At 37.8% G+C, this 18,172-nt stretch overlaps 1 protein-coding gene across 4 annotated transcripts in view; it reads left to right on the top strand.

The window, feature by feature from the left end:
- Window positions 1-18,172, top strand: part of LOC101738651 (zinc finger protein rotund-like) — a 241,869-nt gene that overhangs the window by 184,502 nt on the left and 39,195 nt on the right.

Below are 18,172 nucleotides of genomic sequence, written 5' to 3'. Positions count from 1 at the left end.
TGCGGTCAATCGCGTGTTGTACACACGATTTTAATCGCAATTTCAACTAGATTTAAAGCCCTTTTTCGTATTACACTTTTTCTTAATCCACATTGTATCATTAAGGTCGATTTTTGATTGACCTCTGCCCCCAGTTTGCGTATTTTTCTATGCTTCCTTGTTGTTTGTGTTATATAATATGTATCACCAAAATAACTCTTAATATTTGACTGTAAAAATTATAACGTGTCAACAAATCAAACCTTCCTGCTATAAACACATAGTTGAATTTTAATCGTGATAGTTATTTTAAAAAAAATATATTCCTACATTTATATAATTAAAAATATCCTTCACTGCATAGCGATTTTTAATACGGTTTTATTAGCTTCAGACGTCTGTATGTAACGGAACCTTTGAACATGATTTTGTTCCCTTCAAAACGTCGGATTAACTCGAAATTTGGTATACTTATTAAGGACCGATGACAATTCAATATTAAATTTTTTTTAAGTCAACTAAAAAATTTAAAATAATTTATAATAGTTATAAGAAACTAACAAAATACGCTCTTATAGAAAATCCAACTAAAAAATAGAAACTAAATTTTAGAAGAAAATAAATTTGGATAAAAAATAGTGTAAGAAAAAATGAACCCCACGCTTTTTTACAATAATTTTTTCTTACACTATTTTTCATTCAAATTTATTAAAATTTATTTTTTATTTTCGTTCGATTTTCTATAAAAGCGTATTTTGTTAGTTTTTTTAAATTATTATTTATTCTTTCGCATTTCTGTCTTGTAACTAAACTCGTTATGTTAAGGACTAAGTCATGTAATATTGCTGCTTTAAAATTGGTCTGCTATTATTAATTATTCTCTTTGTTTATTGTTATGAATGAACATTGTACACTTAGAAGTCGAAATTGAGTCGTCGTGGCCTAAAGGATAAGAAGTCCGATGCATTCGTGTTGAGCGATGCACGAGGTGTTCGAATCCCGCAGGCGGGTACCAATTTTTCTAATGAAATACGTACTTAACATATGTTCACTATTGACTTCCACGGTGAAGGAATAACATCGTGAAATAAAAATCAAATCGCAAAATTATAATTTGCATATTTACTGGTGGTAGGGACTTCTTGTGAGTCCACACGAGTGGGTACCACCACCCTTCCTATTTTTGCCGTGAAGCAATAATGCGTTTCGGTTTGAAGGGTGGGGCAGCCGTTGTAACTATACTGAGACCTTAGAACTCATATCTCAAGGTGAGTGGCATTTACGTTATATATGTCGATGGACTCCGGTAACCACCTAACACTAGATGGGTTGTGAGCTCGTCCACCTATCTATGCAATAAAAAAATGAAATAAAAAAAAAACACTGTAGCATTGTACTCTAATCTGTTACGCAGACGACACGTTGGTCGTGGCCCGGGGGGGTAGTTTTGCCGAGTCTGCCCGTCTTGCTACCGCTGGGGTGGCGCATGTCGTCGGCAAAATCAGGAGATTGGGCCTCGACGTGGCGCTCAGTAAATCCGAGGCCATGTGGTTCCACAGGCCCCGGAGAGTGCCACCTGTCGATGCCCATATCGTGGTTGGAGGCGTCCGTATCGGGGTCGGGGTGCAGTTGAAATACCTCGGCCTCATTCTGGACAGTCGTTGGACCTTTCGTGCTCACTTTCAGAGCCTGGTCCCTCGTTTGTTGGGGGTGGCCGGCGCGTTAAGCCGGCTTCTGCCCAACGTCGGGGGGCCTGACCAGGTGACGCGCCGTCTCTATACGGGGGTGGTGCGATCAATGGCCCTATACGGGGCACCTGTGTGGGGCCAGTCCCTGGCCGCGGGGGTGGCGAAGCTGCTGCAACGGCCGCAACGCACCATCGCGGTCAGGGTCATCCGTGGTTATCGCACCATCTCCTTTGAGGCGGCGTGTGTACTGGCTGGGACGCCGCCTTGGGTTCTGGAAGCGGAGGCGCTCGCCGCTGACTATCAGTGGCGGGCTGACCTTCGTGCCCGGGACGTGGCGCGTCCCAGCCCCAGTGTGGTCAGAGCGCGGAGGGCCCAATCTCGGCGGTCCGTGCTGGAGTCATGGTCCAGACGGCTGGCTGATCCTTCGGCTGGTCGTAGGACCGTCGAGGCGATTCGCCCGGTCCTTGTGGATTGGGTGAATCGTGACAGAGGACGCCTCACTTTCCGGCTCACGCAGGTGCTCACTGGGCATGGTTGCTTCGGTGAGTTCCTGCACCGGATCACAGCCGAGCCGACGGCAGAGTGCCACCATTGTGGTTGCGACTTGGACACGGCAGAGCATACGCTCGTCGCCTGCCCCGCATGGGAGGGGTGGCGCCGTGTCCTCGTCGCAAAAATAGGAAACGACTTGTCGTTGCCGAGTGTTGTGGCATCGATGCTCGGCGACGACGAGTCGTGGAAGGCGATGCTCGACTTCTGCGAGTGCACCATCTCGCAGAAGGAGGCGGCGGGGCGCGTGAGAGACGCGCAAGCCCGCCGCCGTCGGGCGGGGGCCAGGGAGGCGGATCTCGCCCAAGCCCTGGCCCTCTAAGGGTTTCGGGTCCCCTTCACATGTCGGTCTGGGGACCGGCGAAGGGGGCCTAAGAAGACGACGTGCAAGCTGCTCTGCACGCGTTTTACGCAAGAGCATCCGGGTGATGGAAGGCCGACTATCCTCGACCCACGCTGGTTCTGACCCAGCGGGGTATTCCGTAGGATAACCCATTCTAACCGGCGCCATCTAGGCGGGCTCCGGATAGCCTGCCGACCGAGAGGGCTGGTGGTCGTGGCGCCGACGACCGCCAGTCCGGCGTCCCGAGGGGGAGGGTGATGGGAGAGATGTGCTCCGCACTAAACGCTTCACTTTCCCCCCTTTGCCTTTTCATGGGTTCTGTCTCATGCGAGGTTCGGACGCGGGTTGTTGAGCGACAGGAGGTTTTAGTCAGTTCGACTCCGACATGCCCCGCCCTTCATCCCCAGGGGAGGGCGGAAGTCCGGCGATTTCCTCCTGACCAAAAAAAAAAAAAAAAGCATTGTACTCTGAACACTGAAGCGAAAAGTATTCGTATTTGCAGCTTTTCTTATACAATGTACTGACAGTGTTAACGCACGCTCGCCTGTAGCAAATAAAAAAAAAATTGTTTAAAAAAACTAAAAAACACGCTTTATATAAAATAAATTTTAATAAATTTAAATTGAAAATAGTGTTAAAGTGTAAATGTAAATACTTAGTGTTATTAAAATTTATTTTCAATTTTTTAGTTGAATTTTACATAAAGCGTGTTCTTTAGTTTTTTTAAAAAACTATTATTTGTTTTTCATTTTTTGGTTAAATTTTCTATGAAAGCATATTTTTAAAACTATTAAGTAGTACTTTAACATCAATTCCTGCCTTATCGACTATAGATAAAAATTATATAAATCGGCAAAAATCTTATTTTGCAAATTGAATGATGGAATAATCTTATCAAATTAGTGTATTGTCATCGGTCCTCGATAAATCTACAAAGTTTGAACGAAATCTGGCCGCTTGAAGTGGGTGAAAATCGCGTCTAAAGGAGTCCGTTACAAACATACAAACATACATAGAAGTGAAGCTAATATAAAGCGTGTAAAAAACAACTTTAGTTCAACAATGAAAAGTGGAAAAAACGTATCATTAAGCGACTCATCGCATCAACGGCGGGATTCCGAAATCATTAATCCTTCGCTTCTTTAATGATGCTGAAATGAAGAAAAAAAAAACCATAGTTACACACACAATAGTTTGTCCCGTGTAACCTTTACTTGACCCGCGCGCTGTTCAACCTTGGCCGTCAAGGCACATCCGTGCTCATCGAGAAACTAACTTAAAGTGTTTATTAAACATTACACTACCAGCCAAATTTTGTTTAACACGTTGACTGCAGTGTATGTCACCGGTGTCCTACGCGGCGCACTGAAGTAATTATGACGATTTTTCTCTTCGATTTACATACTAATGGAATGTCTAGTAGACTCTGGAAATGACGAATCCGCAGATACTAAGAATAAATCTATTTTTTAAAAAACCCAAATTTCTAAAACATATATTAATTTGATTCGTCTTAGGAACCGTAACCTGTCTAATGAGTTAACCCTCTTGTCGTGGCCGCTGGAAACTACATACCCGATCCTGTAGACCGAATGGTAAACCGTCGACGTCGCCCAAAGCACGTCATTACGGATCCTCGTGATCCATTAACGGTGCTTTTAGGCACCACAAGCACCGGTCACCGTCCTCGTCGAACCCGTCGCTTGCGACGAAGGGCTCGACCAGCGAATTAACCCATAGACACAGCCCACTGAGCTTCTCGCCGATCTTCTCAGTGGGTCGTGTTTCAGATCCGGTGGTAGATTCTGCGAAGCACTGCTCTCGCTAAGGTAAGTGTTAGCAACACTCCGGTTTAAGCCCCGTGAGCTCACCTACTAGTTAAGGTTACGCTGATATAGCCTCTCAAGGCTATCAATCAGCTTAGGTAGGAAAAAAAAAGTCTAATGAGTAATAGTTTATCGAAAAATAAAAAAATAATAAAAAAATACATTCGTGAAACATTTTTCGAAAGAATTAATTACGTAATTAATTTTATAGTTTTTAATGGCGTTAGTAATCAAATCTTTAGTCGTTCGCGTCCAAGAAAGCTGTAAAATATTTGAAACCGTCGCCGTAAAATGGAAACAATAAAAGCGCGATAAAACCGTAAAAGTAATTTTAAATTTAAGTTATAAGTATTACTCTACTAACAACATATGGACTTATAATCATTGCAAACAAGATTTTTAAAATTACTCGTAAATAAAAAGACAAAGAATCAATGTAAAGGAGATTACTCTAAACTATATAAAATATGTAAAATTTTACCGGCTAGCCTGAAACATAAATATCTTCTACTTGTAAACAATCATAGTAAACAGGATCGTTTAACTAACTTGGTGCAACATAAAACTGGCACAAGGTCAATGTCCAAAGGAAAATTTGAAATACCCATGGTACAAAATTACTATGGAGATAGAACGTTAAAAAAACGTGTTCCATACTTACTCAATAGTTTACCCGAGGACATAAGACGTGAGCCTATACTTGCTAAATTTAAAAGCTTATTAAAAAAACATTTGTTAAATACGTTATAACCATTTACGTAAATTAATTGTGTTATTATAGTATAAGCTAGTTGAATGGTTTATACACTATGTTTGTATAAAGCGAGTTACCTGCAGTCAAACTGCATAAGCAGTTTTGCGGGGCATGTTTTGAATGTAAGTGTAACTTCTTATGAATAAATATATTACATACATACATACATACATAATGGTCTGAATTAAATGATATTTATTTTTATTTAAATGCGTCTGCGAGTGCAAAAATTGAAAAATTAAAGTTTTATCTTAACAAATGCAAGCTAAGCGTATCTTACTGAATAGTGAAACGTATACAATTTCAGAGCATTGAAAGCATTTGAGCTGTAAGATCTCCTTCGGAGGCTCTCGGTTAACAAATCCCAACCCTCCTGGCTGAGCATTTGCTCGTCCACCTGCCCTGGTGAAACTGGAAAGGACTTCGACCCATCAGTAATCTTTCCTTCCTAAAAAAAGCATACCACTACAGTTTCTGGAATAGAACCATACTTTACAAAAATTATTGCAAATTCTCACGTAGGTACACCGATGAGTAATTCGTATTGCAGAAGACATGCTTGTCTAAATATTTATTTTTACACGATAAGATTTTAAAATGTGTAGCTACTAGGTAGATACGTCCCGAATCGAAAATGTCGAGTACGCATTTTTATGCAAAATGATGAGCTGTGATGACTTAAGTGGCTAAAATTACGTAATCTATACTAATATTATAAAGAGGAAAGATTTGTTTGTTTGTTTGTATTGAATAGGCTCCGAAACTACTGAACCGATTTGAAAAATTCTTTCACTGTTTGGAAGCTACACTATCCTAGAGTGACATAGGCTATATTATTTTTTAACAAAAATTAGGGATCCTTACTAAAATTCCAATAATATAACCCAAGGTGTAAAAAAATTACCAATTTTTTTTGTTAAAAATGCGCGCGAAGCCCGAGCGGGCCGCTAGTTAATTATATAAACTGAATAATTTTCATAGAATATGTTTTATTGCTTTGTGCTATGTCCTTCTTCAAACGAGAAAAAGGCAAAAGGAGATGGCTCAGCTATTGCTGTTCAATGTTGATAAATCGAACAGCGCTGATTTTCAGTCACCCCCGTTTCCCTTTGGTTCTTTGCGGGAATAAAGGCTAATTACGTGTGTACATACTTAGAATATGGTATAAATTAGTAAAACTAGTAAATTATAAAAATTTAAGAAAAAAAAAAACAAAACAAAAATCAAATTAAATTGTGATAATATATTATAATAATAATAATAAATGTTAACAATTTCCGCGGTAATTTGAGTCGAACTCAATAATTTGATAACAGTCGGCTGTGTGACCCGGTAGACACACGAAACCGCGCAAGGTCGACCGATAACGCACCCTCGAGTTATTTAATACGTACGTTACGTAAATAAATTATAATGAACGAGAAAAAAAAATATTTACCAGACTAACTTACTGACCCCGCAGACTTCGTAGTGCCTCAATCGATAAATAAAATACCTAAACTTTTGTATTACAATAACTACAATATTACAACTACTAATTTTGTATTACAATATTACTTAAAACAAACAAAAGAAATCCGTCCGACGTGGGATACACCAAAGAAAAAACAAAATTGTTTGTTTTTATATAAGTACGAGCATTTTCATATTTATCTATCTTTTAAACCTTCCTGGACTTCCACAAATAAGTCAAGACCATAATTAGCCAAATCGGTCCAGCCGTTCTCGAGTTTTAGCGAGACTAACGAACAGCAATTCATTTTTATATATATATATATATAGATATATATGTCGAAGGGATCCGACAGAGAACCCAAGCTATAGACATAACACAGCGAATTAGTTAGCTGAAGTGGCAATGGGCTGGCCATATTAGCCGGACAACCGATAACCGTTGGGGTAAACGCGTTCTTGAGTGGAGACCGCGAACTGGAAAACGCAGTGCGGGACGCCCTCAGGCTCGGTAGAATAATGATCTGTGCAGGGTGGCTTTTATTTATTTATTGCTCAGATGGGTAGACAAGCTCACAGCCCACCTGGAATTAAGTGGTTACTGGAGCCCATAGACAACGTGAATGCGCCACCCACCTTGAGATATAAGTTCTTAGGTCTCAGTATAGCTACAACGGCTACCCCACCCTTCAAACCGAAACGCATTACTGCTTCACGGCAGAAATAGGCAGGGTGGTACCTACCCGCGCGGACTCCCAAGAGGTCCTACCACCAGTAATTACGCAAATTATAATTTTGCGAGTTTGATTTTTATTACACGATGTTATTCCTTCACCGTGGAAATCAATCGTGAACACTTACTTGTTAAGTACGTATTTCATTAGAAAAATTGGTACCCGCCTGCGGGATTCGAACACCGTTGCATCGCTCGATACGAATGCACCGGACGTCTTATCCTTTTTAGGCCACGACGACTTCTGGCAGGAACTGGATGAGAGAAGCCGAGGATCGTGCTCAGTAACGAACAATTGGAGAGGCCTATGTCCAGCAGTGGACTGCTATAGGCTGATGATGATGATGATGTCGAAGGGTGAAAGGCTATTAAAGGTCTTAAGCGACATTTCACTTAATACTCGACATGTATCTTCGTAATTAAAGGTCCGTTTTAATTGGTATTATCATGAACAGTTCAATGTATGCAATTGAACTTCAAAAGTTTCCTCCGTTCAAAAAGCTGCAGAAGCTTTTTTGTCGTGAATTTTTTTGTAAAAATTTTAAACTTTAAATGACTCCCTTGTAATGTTGCAAAACGCTTAAGCCAAATAGTCTTTCACCTCTCGATGCGTATAGATACTAGCGGATCCGACAGACGTTGTCCTGCAAAAATTCATTCAAGTCGATCCAGCCGTTTAGTTGTAGTATAGATAAATAACCTAGATACCGACTGCAGCGCCATCTGCCGGGCTCATTTGTGAATCTAAACCATCCAGGGTGCCACCCAAACGCATACGAAAAAAACATTCAAATCGGTCCAGCCGTTTAGGAGTTCAGTAACAAACACAAGCACAGAAGAATATATAAAGATTTATATCTAGGTATATAAATAAATATATAAAATTGTTATACTTATGTTCTCGTATATTTATATAACGGGTCAACCGTAAAAGCACGTCTAATTTAATCTTAAGGATAGGAGTTATTCTAGTTCTCAGGAAGTAAAACAGTCTTAGCTCTAGTGTTAGTAAAGCTCTTAATTCTAGTTTCAAAAACAGTGCGTATTAGAAGCCTGCAAGAGTATTAAGGACCATCGACTTGCCTTCTCCGACATTTCCGGGCTACTGCTACTTACTATTTACTTTTATTACGTAGTTATTCCTAACATTTTACTGGTGGTAGGACCTCTTGTGAGTCCGCGCGGGTACGTACCACCACCCTGCCTATATCTGCCGTGAAGCAGTAATGCGTTTCGGTTTGAAGGGCGGGGCAGCCGTCGTAACTATACTGAGACCTTAGAACTTATATCTCAAGGTGGGTGGCGCATTTACTGTTATAGATGTCTATGGGCTCCAGTAACCACTTAACACCAGGTGGGCTGTGAGCTCGTTCACCCGTCTAAGCAATAAAAAAATAAAAATAAAATAGTCGCAGTGAAAATTTTCAGCTGAATTTTCCAAAGATAGGATTATCGATGTCCCAATCTCATCTCGGAATATTAGCGCTGAGCTAAGCCTTTCTAGTTCTAAGACTTGTTGGAGCCATTGTGGTTTGAAATTCGATGAAACCGAAGTGAAACTCGTAAAGCCAAACTAAAAAGAGAGTAATGATATATATTTTTACTGAGACAATTAAAAAAAATTTAAAATTTATAAAAAAGGCGCCAAAATCGTGATTGAATGAAAAATGCACAGATGATATATAAATAATGAGCATATGCGTTCCGTTTGACGCTGTGAAGATATTGAACATCACAGTATTTTACGTGAAAAGTAGGCCCCAAATATATTACAAACTCGTGTCTTGTCTTAAATTTTATTATTGAAATAGCATTGCACCTACTTCGCGGGAAAATTTGGTTTGCAAAAACCAGTCTCAATGCCACGAGATCACCGAAATTTTTCAGATTTAAATAATTCATATTCCCCTTTTTTTACGTAAGGCGTTATCTTGATTTGTTTAAAAAAAAAAAACCTTTAAATTTTGAAATTTATCAATTTACTAATATTACTGAATTTCAATACAAATATTTAATTTCGATACATATGTACATACGTTGTAAAGTTGATATTGTACTAGTGTCACGCTTAGGGAAAAGGAAGATCAAGATATCCTACACATAAGAATATACTTCTCTTTCAGTATCAAAAAATACATCCTTCACATAAATAAAAGCGTGACCGAAATTCCAGACGATCCTAACTTGCTAAAAATCAATTATATTATATAAATATTAATCAGATTATATCTAAAAACACAAACAAAAAAAAACAGATATTCTGTTTAGAAAAAATTAAGTTATCAAAAAACCTCAATAAAATTTTGGACACTGTAACTTTCGTGCGATTTACTAATCAAATAGTGAAATAATGAGTAAGGGTTAACGTGAAGTCACCCCAACATGAATCGATTGCAATATCGACCAATAATTAGATGTCAGGACAAACATTTATTGTAATCTAAATGTCGAAGTCTCATTTGTAAATCCGCTAACCCACTCTTCGCGCGATGGCTTCGCGGCAAAACCAGGCAAGATATCGGTACCTACCCGTGAAGCGTATTACCTACGCTTTAACCACGAGTGAGGCAACCCCCACAAAAAAAATCAATTTCATTATTGTCGAAAAAACTATCCACTATAACAAAAAATTAAAGGCTAAATATTATTGTTTAAAAAAACAACCAATATGGTTTGACCCTTATTAATATTTTTTGTGGCATGACCTCGAAAATAATGCCACCGAAATCATACTTTCAGTAGCTTCCTCCGAAATTCAGTGTATTCGTAAAATACTCATGAAATTCAATAGGTAAATAAAATTACAATATTTCACAACGAAGCAGACCGTGGGTGTTACGGCATCTTACTATTTAATAATTGAAAAAAAAAAACATTTTTGCTGTGTGCAATTAAAAAAAAAAGGCATCATTGTATTAAAATAGACAACTTATTGTTTCTATTGTTTAATATCCAATATCCAAAATCTATATAATATATTTCATGATCAACACCATGTCGAGCGTCTGAGAAGGCATTTGGGAAAGACTTAAAAAAAATTGTAATTATTAGTCAGATACTAATGTGTTAGGTTTTTAAGTTACTAAAATAGATTATAGCAATTAGTAATACTAACAAAATGTAGTTTTTTTCTGGAAATAAAGATTAAAAAATTACAATGTCAGATTTTCTTTTTGGATCCTAATTGAATTTCAAGCTGAAGCCTGAGAAATTTCGGCAAAGTCTCGACTAGACACAATACTCCATAAATACAGCCCATTGAATTTCTCGGTGGGTCGCGATTCCGATCCGGTGATAGATTATGCGAAGCGCTGCTCTTGTTAGGGCTGGTGTTAGCAAACTCTCTGAGGTTGAGCGCGTGAGTTCACTTATCTGTCTGCGCGAATCTGAAATAGTCTCTTAAGTTACCAGCGAATAGGTAGAAAAATAAAACAAAATACGGAAGAAAAAATAAAGAATAAAAATAATAAAAAGCGTAGGAGTGAGGTTAAAGAGAAGATCTGCCACCGAGCGGGTGAACTTGCTCGACAGAGGATATATTTTTTTTATTTGGACGACAAACTGTGAACTAAAATTATATAAAAAATAACTTTACAACTAAACACCATTTAAATGTCTCCGTTTTAAAAGTTTCCGTAAAAGTTTTCATATGGATTTTATGTTTTTTTTTTATGTAACGAAATAAACTATTAAAAGTTGCACGTGTCGGATTTCATCTTCGTTATTCAAATTTAAATAAAATTATCTTTTTTAAATCAGATAATAAATAACATTAATTTTTTTTTTGCATGCGGTATTATTTAAAATTTGAACTATCGAATTTTACTGGTGGTAGGACCTCTTGTGAGTCCGCACGGGTAGGTACCACCGCCCCGCCTGTTTCTGCCGTGAAGCAGTAATGCGTTTCGGTTTGAAGGGCGGGGCAGCCGTTGTAACTATACTGAGACCTTAGAACTTATATCTCAAGGTGGGTGTCGCATTTACGTTGTAGATGTCTATGGGCTCAAGTAACCACTTAACACTGGGTGGGCTGTGAGCTCGTCCACCCATCTAAGCAATAAATAAAAAATGGCACTGTATCGTCATCCTTTCTATACAGTTAAATAGTCGAGCGCTCCTATTTAAAGGGTAGGCCATTAAAAATATTTTAATCTGATATATTTCTGTCGTCTTTTGGGGCACTAAATAGTGGACGGTTAACACTACCAATATGTATGTTTAAAAGTTGAGATCAGTAAGAAAGTCGTCCATTACTCGCCGCCACTGGTAGGTTGAGTTATTAAAAAATATCGAAGATTCCAGAATATAAACTGTGTGGTTCATCTTTTCGAATTGCATTTCTCCAAAGTTCGAATAGAGCGGATCGATAACTCAGTCGAATCTATCGATAAAAAAACCGAATCTGGTTTCCCGCGCGAATAGCGCCCGCCGCGCCCGGCCGAATCCGCCTCAAGGCCACATTCCGATTTCAAACCATTGTCAATGTCACCGCCCGTATGACGGATGTGTTTTACGTTTGAAATCTGGAGCGTTTTTTTTTTAATTTTTTTGATTTGCTTATTTGTAATATTAATTTGAAAATAGAATTGTTTTCTGTTTTTAACCTTTTTTGTTTTGTTTGACCACAAAAAAAAAGTAGGTAATACAAATATATGTTTTTTTATTCGTGAAAAACTATGTAGGCAATCAAATTAACATACGTATAATAGTGGTAAATTATTTTGTCGCGAACAAAAACTATGTTTACCGTTCGTGGTACAGTTTTTTTTTGTTTTTTTGTTATGTCATCTATATAATTAATCTGTTTAACATTATTTTTATTGCGGTCATTGACTTTTCGACTATTTTTAGTGTTTGGATTTTAAGGGTTTTTTTATTTTTATTTTTTATTTGATACATATATATGCTAATACTATTTATGATATCGTAAATTATTATATCTAGATTGTTTTTATTTGACACTTCTAAATATGAATCCATGCATATGCAATAGTTAACAGACTAGAGAGATCTTGATTATTTGAGGTCTTTTATTGGATCACAAGGGCTGTTCGCTTTTAAATAAATCTTAGTAATAATTGCCTCAGAACTTTTATGTCAAAATTTAAACGGTTTAAATCTTACGTCTCACTCAGACTACGAACACGAAACATGGCTACTCGCGTTCCCGCCAAAAATCTCTTTGTATCTTTATCGTTACACAAACAAAGGCGAGATTTTTGTGAACCTGAATAGGGCCATTGGTGACTCGACGTTTAAGCCTATTTCTGTTCTTTTCACAAATCTTCAATAATCCTGAGAAACGGCGGACCGTAGTCACAATTATTACATCGCTATAACGGCTGCTCACTGAAATCAGAACGCATTAATGTTTCCTGCCAAAAATAGACAAATCCTTTTTAAAAAGTAAAAATTAATTCTTTGGTCCGTTCGAAATAAATTAACATAGACATCGAAATCTCGCAATTTATTAAATTGACAGCCTCGCTTAATAAATTAGAATAATTCGAATAAGTTTTTTTTTTTTTTTAAATCCAAATCCTATTTATTAATTACGTTATATTATGATTTACATAAAATAATTACACTTATAGCCGGCGTAATTTATTTTCATTGATATTCAAAATGGCCGCTTGTAAGAAAGACACTTTTAATCATATTTACGCTTCTGGTTTTCAAATGTTAAGCACGTAACGTATATCCAAGCATAATATTGAATTTTATTGATTAATTAATTAATTTTGCTTGATTTATTTGATGCTGTTACCGAAATTTCTCTATTTAAACGGGCTAAAGGTGATTTTTGGAAAGCTAAGATGTTTGAAGGCAAGCAATTTGCTTCGTAATATATTAAGTTAAGTTTATATTTATAATTACGTATATATAGCGGTGATATGTAATATATTTTAGTTGTTTGAAGGTGGTTTGTTTTACTGGTGGTAGGACGTCTTGTGAGTCCGCACGGGTAGGTACCACCGCCCTGCCTATTTCTGCCGTGAAGCAGTAATGCGTTTCGGTTTGAAGGGTGGGGCGGCCGTTGTAACTATACTTGAGACCTTAGAACTTATATCTCAAGGTTGGTGGCGCATTTACGTCGTAGATGTCTATGGGCTCCAGTAATCACTTAACACCAGGTGGGCTGTGAGCTCGTCCATCAATCTAGGCAATAAAAAATAAAATAAAAAATTGTTTGAAAGATAGTCGATGATCGAATATAAATGAGACTTACATCACAAAACCATTTTATCATAGCTAATAAATAAAGTTTTACAAAATACGGGTTTTGTTCGAATCAAGACATTTAAATGTTTTTTTTCTTGCACGCAGACGTACATGTGGCCCACCTGATTATAAGCGTTCACTGTCGCTCGTGTACAAAGCCAAAGCGCTGCCTATGTTCGCTCATGATATAATGTCAATTAGCAATTAGCATAGTATTTTTTTTGTCACAAACTAATTATCACCGTGTTAATATTTATTTTTTTAACAAAGAGATAAGCAAAGTGACAACATCTTGGTCATACCGATAATACTTAACTTATTGGTGGTTGAGGGTCTTGCCAGCCTTAACGGCTAGGTACCACCACCATGACTATTTCTGTCGTGAAACAGTAGAGCAAGCAGCTCTTTGAAGGGCTGGACTGGCGTTGTACTTTAAACCAGAGACCGTATTTACTAGTCACAAAACGGATGGCAGTATTAACGTTTTTGATATCTATTGGCTCCAGTTAATACCGACTCTATGGGCCGTAAGCTCATCCGCCCATCTAAGCTAGAAAAAAACTTTTTCTTCTTTTTTTAATTACATTGGTGCGGTTCACGTGCGTTAAAAGTAAAAGCTTTATATGTCTGTCTCTTTCTAGTGTCGCTTGTTCGTTTCAAAGAGTTTCAAATCACAATGATCCTTATGAACTTTAATCTACAAAAACGCCTAATTCTGTTTCAAGACACATACAAATACTGACCTCGGCCTTTTTTCATAGGCATATTCAATCTGAACTGTGTCTATCCCTTTCGTGTTCTATCCAAGACGTCTTAAGAAACAGGGATAGAAATATTTTTTTCAAAACCCTATGTATGCACCACCCTTTTTGTAATCGCATAGAGGCGTGGACGTGCTCACGACCCGTCTGTTTGTAATGATTCCCGAGGCCCGTAGCCATGAATGTCATCCATCTCTTTAAGAACTAGACGGATAGAATAGATTATAGTACTAACTGCTCACACATTAACTGTTAATATGTTAATAAGGCTTATCTACACTATACGACACCTGCATGTTCGTATATTAATTTAACACCTGTCCGTAATAAGTCCGTTTGAAGAAGTCTAGATATGAACACGGCTACATGTGTGAAAACTAATTTTCTAGACTTTATTGTGATTTCGAGACATCTCTTAGCCTATTTTGGGTTCCTGTTTTCAGCTTCTCTGAAGAACTATAAGGTTTTTTATATGTTTATATTTTAATTGCCTAATGGTAAGTTGTTATCGGAGTTAACAGACAATTTTTTTTTCCTTACCTATTTGTTGTTAGCTTATGGGGCTATTTCAGCTACGCCCTGACGGGTAGATGAGCTCACGGGCTCAACCTGAGCGAATTAGCTAACAGTAGCTCTAGCAAGTGCTTCGCAGAGTCTACCACCGGATCGGAATCGCGACTCTCTGAAAAGACCCGGCCAGAAACTCAGTGGGCTGTGTCTATGGGTTAGTGCGTTCGTCAAACCGGTGACTGGTGCTTGAGAGGCCTAAAAGCACCGAGAGTTTTTCTTAAGTTTTGTTTAAGTTTGTTTTGTTAAGTGGTTACTGGAGCCCATAGACATCTACATCGTAAATGCGCCACCCAACTTGAGATATCAGTTCTAAGGTCTCAGTATAGTTACAACGGCTACCCCACCCTTCAAGCCGAAACGCATTACTGCTTCACGGCAGAAATAGGCGGGGTGGTGGTACCTACCCACCCGTGCGGATTCACAAAAGGTCCTACCACCAGTCTATGGGTTAGTTCGCTCGACGAACTTTGTAAATGTGTTTGTGCTTTTTCTTACATACGGGGTCTAGTTCAAAAAAACGACCGCGACCTGCCTTTTTTTTTAATATTTACTAAGAGCCAAACGAGCAAGACGGGTCACCTGATGATAAGTGATTCACCGCCGCCCACGGTCACCAGCGTTTACGCCAGTGCGTTGCCTGCCCTTCAGGTAAGAATATGCTCTTTTCTTGAATAACCGTAGCGGTATGCAGCGGCTTGGCTCTGCCCCTGGCATTGCTGAAGTCCATGGGCAACGGTAACCACTCACCATCAGGTGGGCCGTATGCTCGTCTGCCTACAAGGGCAATAAAAAAAAAAAAAAAAAATAACCCAATGTCGCAGTTGTTGGGGAAGACCGCTGATGGCAACGAATTCCAGAGATTTACTGTGCGTGGCAGAAAACTGTTTTTAAAACGCATTGTACTGGAACGCCATGAGGTCTGTGTTTCACGTGGCGCTTTAAGGCTATCTGTTTTGGACTATAGGATACACATACCACGTAATCTCTAGGAAAATATAATTAAAAAAATAAATGAACAAGAAACGTTATCCGAAAATATGTTTTAATTTGACGAATTTTCTTGAGCGAACGAACGTCTTGGTTCTAAGAACGGTTCGTTTTTCTAAAAGGTTTCAACGGACCCGCCCTGTCGTACGCAACACCGACCTTTATTCCATTCAACATAAAGCTTAATTTTCCAATACGTATGCTTTGGAAGCGGAAAAATTAATTTTGTTCGTGTGTAATTTTGATTGACACCAACCATTACGGCCGAGTAGGTATTGCGTCATTCGAAGAAACTGAAAATAATAGTGTAACCACGTCTCTTGATTATACATTATACACCCTAAGTCCTTGACGTTAAGCACGATTTTGCTTTAGCTCTTCAATATACAAAGTTATTCCGCGTTAGCAACGTTAAAGACTAGACAAACCCAATCTTTGTGCAGTTTAATGTAACCTTCAAATTCAATGATGTGAACGAAATAATAAGCATTTTAAAATAAAAAGACTTTTATTTAAAATAAAACGCAGTCTTTTAGATTATTACTACAAAAATTAACAAGCTGTTTTGCATTGCTATTCAAATTTTATTAGCATTTTTTGAAGTAGAATTCTTGAGACTAGCTTCGTAACTACGAATTATTTTTGTCTGTAAAAATTAAATATTTAATTTCAGTATTGTAATATTTATTGATTTTAATAAAGTTTACGACTGATTAAATATTTACATTTTATGTTTGATGATTTTCTCGGATACTTCAGAATGCTCATCTCCCCGAAGACCACTTAACAACAGCTGGGATAGAGATCGTCCGCCAAGATAAGGCAATAAAAATACTCAAAAATAAAAGTATTAAATTAAAAATAAATTCTCAAAATAAACACATTATTCACACAAGCTGCAATTAAAATAATTACAAAAATAATTGAATCGACAAAATAAATCCTTGAACATTTTAATAATTATTATCTTGTCCTCTAAACATGTGTACAGTGAAGAAAAAATACCCTTGAAAAACTCAATTAATCAAATTCACCGGTGAGAAGGTAATTACTGAGATGTTTGCCAAAAGTCAAACAGATAACTCTGTATCAAAATTAACAAACAAACATTCAATCATAATTTTTTTATTTTTTTTTTACATTTCAAAACATTAAGAAATTCAGTCTTAGAATACAAAAAATAAATAACAGATAGTAGTATATTTTAATTAGAAAAAAAAAAGTTTATTTCACTCTTCGGAAATGGTATTTATTATTAATTTGTTTCAATAATAATATTTGTATTTTGCTTTTTCTTTTTGGTGTTAACAAATCGAAATGAATATGTAGGGACCCCATAGCAACTAACAATTATATGTATGTGTTAGCGGTAATTATATTGCAATGATTGTTACGTCAGCCTTTTTTTTAATATTGCTTAGATGGAAGGACGAGCTCACAGCCCACCTGGTGTTAAGTGGTGACTGGAGCCCATAGACATCTACAACGTAAATACGCCACCCACCTCGAGATATAAATTCCTTCACCCTGGAAGTCAATCGTTAACATTTGTTGAGTACGTATTTCATTAGAAAAATTGGTACCCGTAGTACCCGCCTGCGGGATTCGAACACCGGTGCATCGCTACATACGAATGCACCGGACGTATCTTATCCTTTAGGCCACGACGACTCGGGATTGTCGGGCTGTCGATAGCACGTTAGGTTGTAATCCCAATATACGTTAGTCACTTAACTGAACACGTGTCTTATTAATCCTTATATTGAGACTCAACGCGCCAACATTTTACTGGCAAGATCTAATTTTCGGCGTCCGAACCCGCCATGTTGGTCGTAACGAAATCACTGTAATCTTTTTGACTATCACGCGATTTGTCTGTCTCTGTGTTCTCGTGTGGCGCGCCGCGGAGAATATCGCTTCGGGCCCGACTTGGAATAATCGGGTGTGCATCATTTTCAAATTTTCTAAGACACACCTCATAAACTCTCTATACGTTTTCAAATGTTTTAATCTTATACCTTTAAACGAGCAATTCTTGTGTATTAATATATACTAGAGTTCCCGCAGTAGTCGAAATTCGACTATAATTAATTGGAATTGTAAGTTTGTACACTATTATGATGGTATTTTATACTTCTACAATCACAAATTTCGCCAAGACTACACTATAAAAAATATTAACAAAGGCAAACCATATTCTATTCTCAATTTGACAACAGACGTCAAGAACAAAAGTTTGACAATAAATAGTATGCATGCGTGTGTGCGTCAAATACATGGTATGTAGTGTGTGTAATGTTTTATTTAT

The sequence above is a fragment of the Bombyx mori genome, chromosome 27 (assembly GCF_030269925.1).
Source record: "Bombyx mori chromosome 27, ASM3026992v2".
Lineage (NCBI taxonomy): Eukaryota > Metazoa > Arthropoda > Insecta > Lepidoptera > Bombycidae > Bombyx > Bombyx mori.
Note: the sequence above shows the minus strand (reverse complement) of the source record. Positions and strands in the feature narration are given on the sequence as shown.